This window comes from Sesamum indicum, linkage group LG4 (assembly GCF_000512975.1).
Source record: "Sesamum indicum cultivar Zhongzhi No. 13 linkage group LG4, S_indicum_v1.0, whole genome shotgun sequence".
Classification (NCBI taxonomy): domain Eukaryota; kingdom Viridiplantae; phylum Streptophyta; class Magnoliopsida; order Lamiales; family Pedaliaceae; genus Sesamum; species Sesamum indicum.
In genome coordinates, this window is record NC_026148.1 from 6,041,138 (window position 1) to 6,053,404 (window position 12,267).

The window sequence follows — 12,267 nt, forward strand, 5'->3', positions numbered from 1 at the left end:
AATATAATTGCCGATGCCCAATAAAGACTCAGTGATATAAGTACAGATTTAATAATTTGTACTCTACCAGCATAAGATATAGTGGTACCTTCCCATCCAGCGATCCGTTTGTCAATCTTCAATAATAGTGGACGGCAATCTGCAATAGTTAGTCGAGACGATATAAGTGGTAACCCCAGATACCTTATTGGAAGAACCCCTTCCTGAAACCCGAGTAGTGCCAACATCTCCTCACGTAATGTTTGCGCTGAGCGTGATATAATCAAGTGGCTTTTCTGTACGTTCTGTCTAAGACCCGACCATTCGGCAAAACAATCCAGACCTGCTTTAAAGATTCTTAGAGATTCCATATCACCTATTCGTGACTCGACAATGTATGAATTGTTCACCCAAATCAAGAATATGGACATCAATAGCATTATCATCCCATGCAAGCCATATACGGTTTCCCACATTTGCATAGTCAACAAACCATTTCCATTGAGGTAGTAGAAAAGATTGAATATGCATCACATTATTAATACGAACGCGAGTTTCAAGGATGTCCAAGAAGAGTAACCTGTATTCCGAGACGAGATCCTTTAAAGCGAGCTGATGGTCTCGTTTATTCAGCCCACGTACATTCCAGACGGCAATATTCAGCATGGGTCATGTCCAATGGGGCTGCTTGTATTAGGACCCCCAGATTGCTCATTTGTATCGTCAATAAGATGTAGAGCTTCAAACGCATTATAAATGACCACTTCCTTACCCCGATTATCCTGTCTAGTAGTATTACTTTCAGTAGGGTTATCACCATTCTTCATTCCATTAACCCCCTCACAGTCCTGACGCGGCTTCTGTACCCTAACGGGTTCGGTTGTGGCCCGGGCGGTGAAAGGTTTTGGTACATACACAGCCACCGGTGGTTTTGTTGTTTTCTTGGGTTTAGTAAGTGGACATTCCTTAGTCGAGTGCCCCATTGTCATACAATCCAAGCATTTTTTTGGGAGCCATTCGTATTCGACGTCCACTTTGCATGGTGTCTCCCCGCCATCTTCATCTGGAGTCATGATGATGACATGATTTGGTAAATTCTGTGAGACGTCCACCATCACGCATACTCGAGCGAAGTCCAGTCTCATGCATGCTCTGGTTATCGCATCCGGATAAAGTGGTTTTCCTACTCCACTCGCAACAGTACTCAATCCATCTGTTGTCCAAAATTCCATCGGAAGGTGCCTAAGCTTGATCCAAACGGGCGCTTGTGTATGTTTCAGTTTCCTCATGGCCATCCCTGGTTCCCATTTCTGGAGAACTATTGGTTGTCCTTGAAATAGCCACGGTCCCCCCTCGATCACCTCCTCCATGTCAATTACTGATTTGAATTGAAAGAAAAAGAATCCATTAGCTGTAGCATTGACCTCACGAAGTGCCGGCCACACCGAATGAGTATATTCTTTTAAGTGGTGGTAATATGGTCGCTTCCCAAGAAAATATCCAACTGCAGTTGTTTGCCATCGTTTTGATCCATCACGAACGATGTCCAAAGATGGCCGAACCACAACCTCTCCATTTTGCCTCATCGGTTCAACATATGAAAGTGTTTTCCGGGTTGAGTTATTGAACGCACGTGCAATTTTATCATCACCAAAACAATCATCCAACGTTGTTTGAAGCGGAATATTCCCAACAAAAATGCCCGTATGTGAATTAGCAACCTTACCGTTTCGAAAATTGTTGGAGGTGTAGGAATCCGTTACTGTAGCAGTTACTGTAGCAGCCGGCACTGTAGCAGCCGCAACTGTAGCAGCCGGCACTGTAGCAGCCGGAACTGTAGCAGCCGGCACTGTAGCAGAATTCGGATTTGCAGCTGTAGCAGCGGACGCAGGTACTGTAGCCAGCGGAAAAACTTCTGTACTCTCTCCCACAACCAGTTCTTCGTCTGCAGGTGTGTCCATCGCCGGCTGATGGTATACAGTGGTCGGCCGGATAAATTCCGGCGCCTTCTCAACAGGGCGCACGCAGCGAATAGCCCTCGGAAACTGATCGGCTGCCGATTTCGAATTTCTGATTTCCATCGACTGTTGCTTCGTCCTAAGACGTTGTCGGAAGGTCTGCCTGAAGTCGCGGGCAAGAGGATACGAATCGACACTAATATCAGTCGCCGGCAGCCTAGGCTGTTCGACTTCCAACCGCGACCGTTCGCATCCAAATCGCGCCACCCATCTCCGTTTGAGTTCCACTAGCGCTTCCATGGACTGAGCGTCTCCTTTGTCGATCACCTTGTTCGCTAAGTGCAGAAACTCGTCAATATTAAATCGTTCATTCGCTGAGAATTTTGAGTTCTCGTCAATGGCGTCTTCCATGGCGGCGCCAAACCCTAATTTTGAACCAGACGATTCCGGCCGCAAGTTTCCATCTTTTTCATATGGTTGGGTTCCATTCATCTCCATGAACGTCTGATTGCCATTAGATTCGTAAAAATCTTCGTCCGTCGCCGGCTGGAGTTCGCGCGACCATTCGTGTTCCGCAACCGTACGCGGCTGCTCCCCGTCGAAATCCACCAGGGCAGTCTCCACGTTCTGCCCGTCGCCGTCCCCCAACTCTCCGACGTCCGTTTCCTCGTCGCCGGCGTCTTCATCGGCCGGTGTTGATGAAGATGTGGGATTAGGGTTGCATGTGTGTGATTTGGGTGTGCTAGTGTGTGAGAGAGAAATTGTAGAGAGAGAATTTTTGTTGTCCATTTTCCTAATAACTACAAGTTTTTTGTGTGTTTCCACAGCTTTGGTTCTTGTTCAATTGATCATGAGTAGACTAATAGAAGAACATGAAGTCTAACTTTTGAAGTTATTATGTTTCTGGATTCGATGTGGGAAATTAATGGAATCAACCAGTTTTTCCTTACTGAATATTTCTACTGCGTGTTTTTCGTCTTATTTCATGAATTCAATTGAGTAGACATTTTCATACAATCAATGTATATTCGTACGTTTATAAGCAACTGACAAGCCTAATTACTCTATTACATGTGTCAATTAGCTATTATGTTGCTATATGATTTCATCTGTTGGTTGTGATGTTTATATTAAAAAGTTTGCCCGTGTTTTATTACCATTTCCATGTATTTATTTATGTCTAAATCATAAAGGGATTTATTTGCTACCATTAATGGAACACATTATAGCAGTCGTTACAACATGAGATTTCCTTTGGTAAATGTAGGACAAGTTATGTTTGTCTTCGTCATGTAATAAAAGCTTCTTATAGTTAATTTTTAATATTTTCAAAGCCTACTGTCCATCTATTATATTCAGTGACTTGAGAAGCTTTTGTTCATTGTGTATATATCGTAAAAGTTTATGTTTTTCCTCATTACATGGCGAAAAACTTGTGTTTTCTTGGTACTTATGTTTGAGAGTTTAGTACAAATTTCAGTCTCATTCCACCTCATTGATCGATTTTGCTTGTCATAACTTAATGATATATTATTTACCTTGACTATGACAACAGCTTTGTCAGAGTGGTGCATGTATCACCATAAAAATGCAGAGCAGATCATTGCAACATAGGATAAACATCTCTAGGTCTAAAAGGTAGTTCAGAGAGTACCTCTTCTGTCCTTGCTAGTGACATCCTCCGCAACAACAAAACTAAAAGAAATGGTTTTGTTACCCGATTCCAGAAGGTTCTTCCTTCAGCAATCTAAGAGGTTGTAAAGAACGGTAAGGATGATGAAAAGAAAGTCGTATTCAGATTGGTAAGCATATTTTTTCCAAAACTATTCTCATACATTATATATCTAAGTTCTTCACAATGTTGATTTGGATTAACTTAAATTTGCTTGACTGATAATATCTTATTATTCATAGATTTGTATATGGGAGCGAAAGAAAGTTTTTGGCTCTTCCAGTAAGTAGCCTTAAGGATATTATGCTTGGAGAAGGATTGCCTCGGCCTTTGGACCTTGGGAGGAAATGTTCTTGCTCGGTGAAGATAGCCAAAAGGGAGGAACAATCCAAAAGAACGGTGAGTAAATGGTTTCTTCATTTTTATTTGCTTCCATAGCTTAGAAAGACAACTCATTTTTGGTCATTACACATTGATTCATTCATTTTTCTTGAACTAGAAACTGTGCATTGGAGGACATGAACATGCTGATGGAGACAGAGAAATGCGTGAGTGCAAGTTGGAAGTTTATCGTGTTGATGAAGATGAGAAAGATGTCAACAAAGCATTGAAGAAAGGTAACAATTTATCTTTTGTTGGTGGAATTCTAAACTAAATTTGTGATTTCAAGTTTTTGCAACTAAGAATTCAATAAAGAGGAATGTCACTAAATGATTGAAGGAGGAAGAAGAGAATTTGAAGAAGTCCAACCAACTAAGAATCATTGAAGAATATAGAGTTGCGGTTGTGTTTCAGCGGCAGGATGCACTTTGTGAGCAGGTAAGTGATCATTTCTACATTAGAAGTTGTTCTTTTCTCAATTTTCGGACTTTTTATGCTATTATATAATGTTCCTATGATTGTTTCTAATATTTTAGGAATCCAAACTTGAGAATGTTCAGACATTAGATATAGGTTTGTGCTTTGTCCATTACCTGTTGTATTTTTCAAAAGTGTAAAGTACCTAAGTTACATAACGAAGAGTACTATTTGGGCTAAATGATATAATTGTATGATGATTGTTGGGAGGAGGTGACTAATTATTCATTATGATACAATTGTCAATTGTGGGAAGAGGACTTAAATTGATATAAAAATGAACCATTATTATTAAGAAATTAATCATAAGAGCACATAAGTTTATTGTTTTTAGATACTTTTGATTATACTGATTATAAGGTATACGATGCGTTGCGCATGGATAATTAATATTTATCTTATTTTTTAATTCATTTTTATAAAAGATAATTACAAATTCAAAAAAAAAATTATAATCTGAATTGTTAAAAAAATATAATTTATAATTATTATTTATTAAGCACTAATTAATAATTATATGTTAAGCACCAATATAATAATTGTTATATGGCTTATAGTAGCGACAACTATTATAAGATTTTTTTTTTTCTTTTTTAGGAAATGTCCTTAATGAATATAGTTGTGTTACTTTGTTTGTGAATTTTGTTGATTCTATTTTTCAATTTCTTTCTCTTGATTGTTTAATTCATAATTTTGTTGATTGTTTAATTCATAATGATGTTGATACAATTATTAAGAAATATAGTTCTAATCTTGATTTCTGTTACGAAAAACTTTAAGAAAAAATAATTTTTTAATCGTGTTAATTGTAGTAAATATACATATATATATGCATTTTGCTATCGAACTTATTGTCTTTTTTTTTTTTTTGCCACTTAATATATTGGGTGTTTGTTTCTCTTTTAGTAACTATAATGATGTTGCATTTACTAATTTGAAGTACTCATTCATAACTTAGTAAACCAAGCCCTTGATTTTACGGACCACCATACTACGTATCATAATAGATGGTTCACATGTAATTGACTCATTCAACCACGAATGTGTTGAGATGTCTACCACCAAGATATAGGGTAGAAAACCAGTAAGAAAAATATAATAGTGAATTTTTTAAATGCTACAGTTCTTAATATTATGATAAAATGAACTGATTGAAAAAGAATTCGATATGAATACCTCAAAGTTGTCTCAAGATTAAAGAGAGATTCAAAAGACAACTCAAAACTATTGAGGTTTTTATCATAAAATATCTGTAACAATTTTTTATACAATTCAAAGTTTGTAACATATTCGTAATTTTATAATTATATTCTAAAAAATAAGATAAATATTACAATAATGCACGTACACCGTACTAATTTCAAGGGGAAAAAAATATACGTACAAAATGCTAACCTTAGAAGTGGTCTTAAAAATTAGAATTACATCACTCAATTAACATTTTTAGTCTCATGTATATAGAATGAGGTTTATATTATCTACTTTTGGGAAAAAATCCAGAGACCCCCCTGTAATAATAGGAATGTTCACAAAACTCCCTACGCAAATTAAAGTAGGGTCTAACACTTCAACCACTCAACCGAAAATTCTCTCTCTAAGCTCACACACACTAATGCACCGCGAAAAACACACACATGACATTGGAACCATACACTCGGCCGGAGATGGTGAGGGAACGCTGGCCGGCGAAGAGGACGTCGAGGAGAAGAGTGAACGGCGAGAAAAGGATGGCTACCGTAGAAAACCTGGGAAAAACTCGCGGTTTTTAGAGGTTGACGACGATGGGGAAATTCAATCCGCGCCTTTCACCGACGACTTTCAGGCGAACGAATGGGAACTAACGGTTGGGGAGACATCAACATTAATTGCGCATGGGAAAAGAGGAGGCTTGGACATGGAAAAGGCGGCTGTTTCGGCGCCGCAATTGCTAGGGTTTGCTGCGCCCTTGGACATGGAGAAGTCGGCTGGTACGGCGCCGCAATTGTTAGGGCTTGCTGCGCCCTTGGAACCACCAGAGATTGATGGAACCGAACAGCCGCGGGGACGAGAGGTGCTGTTTTATGCAGAAATCGAAAAGTCGCCGGAAGAAGTTGTAAAGTCGCCAGAATCTATGGAGACTGATGAACGTTCTACTAGCTTCGCAGAGGTTGGAGTTGAAGGATTGTTGAGAAAAGAATCAACCTTGATCGCTACAGATGGAGATCTTGAGCGCGGCCCTTTAGGGTTTAGCGGCGCAAACCCTAACGCCGGTTGTGGGCGTGTGCGGATTCCACCGTTTAATCTACAAGAATTCCAACGACTTGCTTACACAATCATTGATGAGGGTGATGAGGTTAGTCGTGAAGCGTTTGAATGAATTGAAGAACAAATGGGAAACCCGTTTTGGACCTGAAATAATTCCAAAAGTTTTTCCGGCGTCCATGGCTGTTCGAACGGAATTGCGCAAACCTACAAGGCATGTTTGGAGAAGCCTCATACCATCTACAGCGTTGGAACGAACGTCTGCTTTAGGATCTGCCCTTCGCAACGCTACTTCCGACGAGAACCTGTCGGTAACTCGACTTTCCGACGACCATTCTGACTGGGTTTTGACAGAAACGATGGGTAGAAATGCTGGACCTGTCTCTGGTAATTTTCCGACTGATCTGAAGGAATTCCGACCGGTGAATACCGAGAACGGAGTGCGGCCGGCGAGAACTCAACAATCGTCGGATTCTGCTGAGATGGAGCATGACACTGCTGCTGACGTCATCGTTGACTTGAGCCATGACACAATTGATGACATCACTGCTGACCTGGAACATGACACAGCTGCTGATGCAGTTGCTGACCTATGCGATGATGCAGGTAATGACACAGGCGCTGATGCAACTGTTGATGTACTACATGACATAAGCAATGTGGGAAAAATTAGTATTCTCCCTACACAAGAACGTTCCTTTCCTAAGGGTTTGTTTGTGGGCAATATTCCATTGAATGCAACTTTGAATGTGGATGTTGATGACAAAATTGCAGACGCTTTCAATAATTCATCTCGGAGAACTCTCTCTTATATACCTCCCACAATACAAAATGGTGAAGTGGTTGTTCGACCTACGATAGAAGATATTCGAAATGGATCAACGAAATGGAAGACCACTGCAGTTGGTGGTTTTCTTGGGAAACGACCGTATTTTTATCATGTTAAAGATTTTGCCTTTTCCGCTTGGCCTGGACTGCGGGAGGTGAAAGCCACAACGAACAGTTTTTTCTTCTTCCAATTCAAGACTATTGCACCACAACGAACAGTTTTTTCTTCTTCCAATTCAAGACTATTGCATATATGGAAGAAGCAATTGAAGGTGGGCCATGGTTGTTTCAAGGACAACCAATTGTTCTGCAGAAATGGGAACCAGGAATGGTGATGAGGAAATTAAAGCATACATAGGTCCCTGTTTGGATAAAATTGAGACACTTACCGGTAGAATTATGGACTGAGGCGGGCCTTAGTACGGTGGCAAGCGGTATTGGCAAACCCCTCTATCCGGATGCGATTACGAGGGCATGCACGAGACTGGACTTCGCTCGTGTATGTGTGATGTTGGATGTAAGTTCGAAATTACATAAACATATTATAATTATGACGCCTGACGAGGAAGGAGGAGAGGCACCGTGCAAAATTGACGTGGAATATGAGTGGATACCTCCCAAATGTACCAGTTGTATGACGCTAGGCCATGCGGCCAAGGATTGTGCTCTCAATAAACCATCCAAACCAATTAAACCACCAGTCGCCGTTTACGTTCCTAAAACGGGACTTGGGAGGCCGCCACCAGTTCACGATCAGGAGATAATACCACCCGCCCGAGGGGTGGATAAGCAGAGAGATGGGCGTGAATCTCCTGTGGTGGTGCCGTGAGGTCGAGTCGGGAGGATAAGGGTAAGGAGCTTGTTGTATATAATACGTTTGATGCTCTACACTTACTTGATGATGCAGATGAGATGTCACGGGGTCCTAATCATAGCAGCCCCATATGTGGTGATCCATGTTGAACGCAGCAATATGGAATGTACATGGCCTGAACAAACGCGACCATCAGTTAGCAGTCAAAGACATCGTTGCTGAATTCAGGTTACAATTTTTTGGACTTCTTGAAACTCGAGTTCGTGGAAATAATGCATCTCTTATTCAATCTATCTTGATGCCCCAATGGAAGTGGTTTACGGATTATGGATCGTCGGGTAATCGAGTTTGGATTGCCTGGGACGATAATTATGTTGATGTTGATGTGGTTGAATGTGGTACTCAATTTATCCACTGCCATGTTACTATTCGTGCACCTCATGAGTTGATTACTGTCACTGTTGTTTATGGAGCTAATGAAGTGGCTGATAGAAGGGTGCTTTGGGGAACCCTGGAGACTAAAGCTACCCAATGTGTTGACATCCCATGGTTGGTTGGAGGGGACTTTAATGCAGTGCGAGATCTAAGTGAAGTGTGTGGCACTTCCGGAGATATTCATATAGCTATGGACGATTTTAATGCTTGTATTGAGAATGCAGGATTACTCCCACTACCCATGCAGGGTGAATGGTTCACGTGGCATAACCACAGGGCGACACCACGGAACCTGTGGAAAAGACTGGACCGTATGATGATAAATGATAGATGGATGGCTCGATTCCCGAATGCATCTTATTCTACCCTCACCCCACGCACCTCTGACCACTCACCGATGGTGCTTAATGGGGATAGACAACAACGATTTGGAGGTATGTTCCGATTCGATAATTACCTCGCCCATTCACCTGAGTTTATTGCCAGTGTGCAGAATATATGGCAGCACAACATTATTGGAACACCATTGTATTCTGTAACACGGAAGCTCAAAGCACTGAAATCGGTCTTTCGAGAACAACGGAGGAATAAGGGTGACCTATCGCACAATGTGCAACTGGCTAAAGGATTTCTAGAAGCAGCACAGATACTTGTTAGCTCGAGTAGACGAGACGAACTATACATACAACTGGAACACTGCTGCCGGCTTGTCTTGACCAAGGCAGCCAAAATGGAACAAACAATGTTACAAAATGCAGCGAAAATGCCGGGTATTCTTCCGTAAGATTGCTCAAAGGAGATCGGCGAGGAGGATCTTACAGATCAATGATGATCATGGAGTTACCCATTTTGAACTATAAGAAGTAATCAATGAGTTTGTCACATATTATCAAAACCTCCTAGGTGGGGAAAGACGACAAACTGTGATAGATCTTCGGTTCCTCCAACCTTGGGCTCGACATGTATTGACTGTGGAAGAAGCTAGCTCTTTACTATTACCAGTTACACCAGCGGATGTCAAACAGGCAGTTTTTGACATTGCAGAGGATAAGGCACCAGGTCCGGATGGGTATTCATCGGGCTTTTTCAAGGCTGCATGGCCTATAGTAGGGCAGGAGGTGACTACGGTAGTGATGGATTTCTTTAATACAGGCCGACTCCTAAAGCAGATCAATACCACCCTTTTGGCGCTTATACCAAAGGTACATGCCCCTATGACTGTCAGTGATTTCCGACCTATATCTTGCTGTAATGTGTTGTACAAAGTTATTGCAAAGATCATAGTCCAACGGTTAAGTGTGATACTGGACAAACTTATTAGTCCGGGGCAAGCGGCGTTTGTACATGGAAGAAGCATTGGCGATAATATTATGCTGGCACAGGAGCTCTTTACGGGATACAACCAGTCCCGTTTACCACCCAAGTGTGCCTTAAAAGTGGACATTCGGAAAGCTTATGACACGGTGGAATGGGACTTCATGATTGCTGTGATGGAGTTATTTGGGTTACCTTCTACTTTCGTGAAGTGGATTGAGGTATGTGTTACTACACCCACATTTTCTATTGCGCTAAATGGAAAATCTCATGGCTTCTTTCCGGGAGCTAGGGGACTTCGATAGGGTGACCCTGTATCGCCCTACCTATTTGTGCTTGTAATGGAGGTCCTACAACTGGGATTATTGCAGCTGATTGACCAGGATGAGTTATTTTCCTTCCATTGGAAATGTGCCACAGCTAGAGTTTTTTAGTTGGGGTTTGCAAATGATGTATTGTTATTCTGCCATGCTGATATGGACTCAATTAGAGTCTTTAAGACAGGACTGGATATGTTTGCTGAATGGTCGGGGCTCAGGCTGAATGAACATAAAAGCCACCTTATTATCTCACGATCAGCACAAGGATTGCGTGAGGAGATGATGACAGTACTCGGTTTTCAAGAAGGGGTCTTACCGATGAAGTATTTGGGAGTACCGCTTATATCTTCTCGATTAACTATCTATTATTAAAAATTGATAAACGTATTGCTGGTTGGGAGGGTATTTCTCTGTCTTATGCAGGTAGGGTACAAATTATCAAATCTGTACTCATGGCGCTAAGTTTATACTGGGCATCGGCATTCATCCTACCAAAGAAAGTTATTAATGAAATTGAGAAACGGCTGCGAACTTTCCTGTGGAAGGGGACGACAACCAGTGGCTACCCCAAGGTTGCATGGAAAGATCTTTGTCGATCGAAGGATGAGGGAGGATTGGGATTCAAGGATATTTGTAGTCTGAATCGTGCATTAATGACAAAGAAACTCTGTGATGTCATCAGATGCAACAGGACCTCGATTTGGGTTGAATGGCTTTACCAGGGACGGTTACGAGACACTTCCATTTGGACAGTTGGGGAATGGGGCGGCTCATGGGGATGGCGAAAAATTCTCCGATTACGGAATTTCCTCTGGACTATGGTGGACTACCAGATTGGTGATGGGAGGAGATTCTACTTGTGGCAGGACCCGTGGCATCACCTTGGTCCTCTAAACACCACATTCCCACGAGGACCAAGATTACTCGGTTTAGAGGAGTCATATAGACTTAGTGCGGTGATTCAAGGAGGAGATTGGCATTGGCCGCCCATTACAGACTTTGAATGCATGGAAATGACACATACCTTACCTACTATACATGGAGGGGAGGACCGCATTATTTGGAGGTTCGAGCATGGGCAACCTACAACCCAGGCGCTATATAGGTTATTTGACCCACCAGGACCGAAAGTAGACTGGTCTTCACTACTTTCGGGATCTCTCAAGATTCCACGACATCTATTCATCTTATGGCTTGCTATCCAATGCAAGTTGGCCACGACGGACAAACCATGGCTTGCCCATCTTGGCCCTTGTGCTTTATGCGACGAAGGAGCGACAGAAACACATGGACACCTATTCTTTCAGTGCAGATTTAGTCGACAGTGTCTCACAGCAATTCGGAGAGAGATACGATTTTCTTGGCCCAATGGTGACTGGCCTATGGACATTAGATGGGCTTCACGGAAATGGAGGGGTAAACACATTATTAATATGTCCTATCGTGCATTATTAGCAGCATGTGTTTACCACATTTGGAAGGAGAGAAATCTTAGAAGATTCGAGCACACCGAGAGAACACCCAATACCATGGCACTACTGATAGTCGAGGACATCAGACAACGGATTCTCAGCATTTCATTACCTAGATTAGTCAGTACTCGAGCTTTATATAGACTATGGCGTATCCCTTGGCCTGTCGAGGGAGAAACCAACTGATCATCGTATTGTTGTACTGTACCATTATTTTTACTTAATGAAACTTACATTCACCAAAAATAAAAAAAAAAAATTAAAGTATCAAATACTCCCCCTATGATATAAAATAAAGTTCAAAAAACCCCTCCGTACAAAAATTGGGCCACACGCGCTTTGACTGCGATTTTTCTATGAAAGTACCATTTTTTTT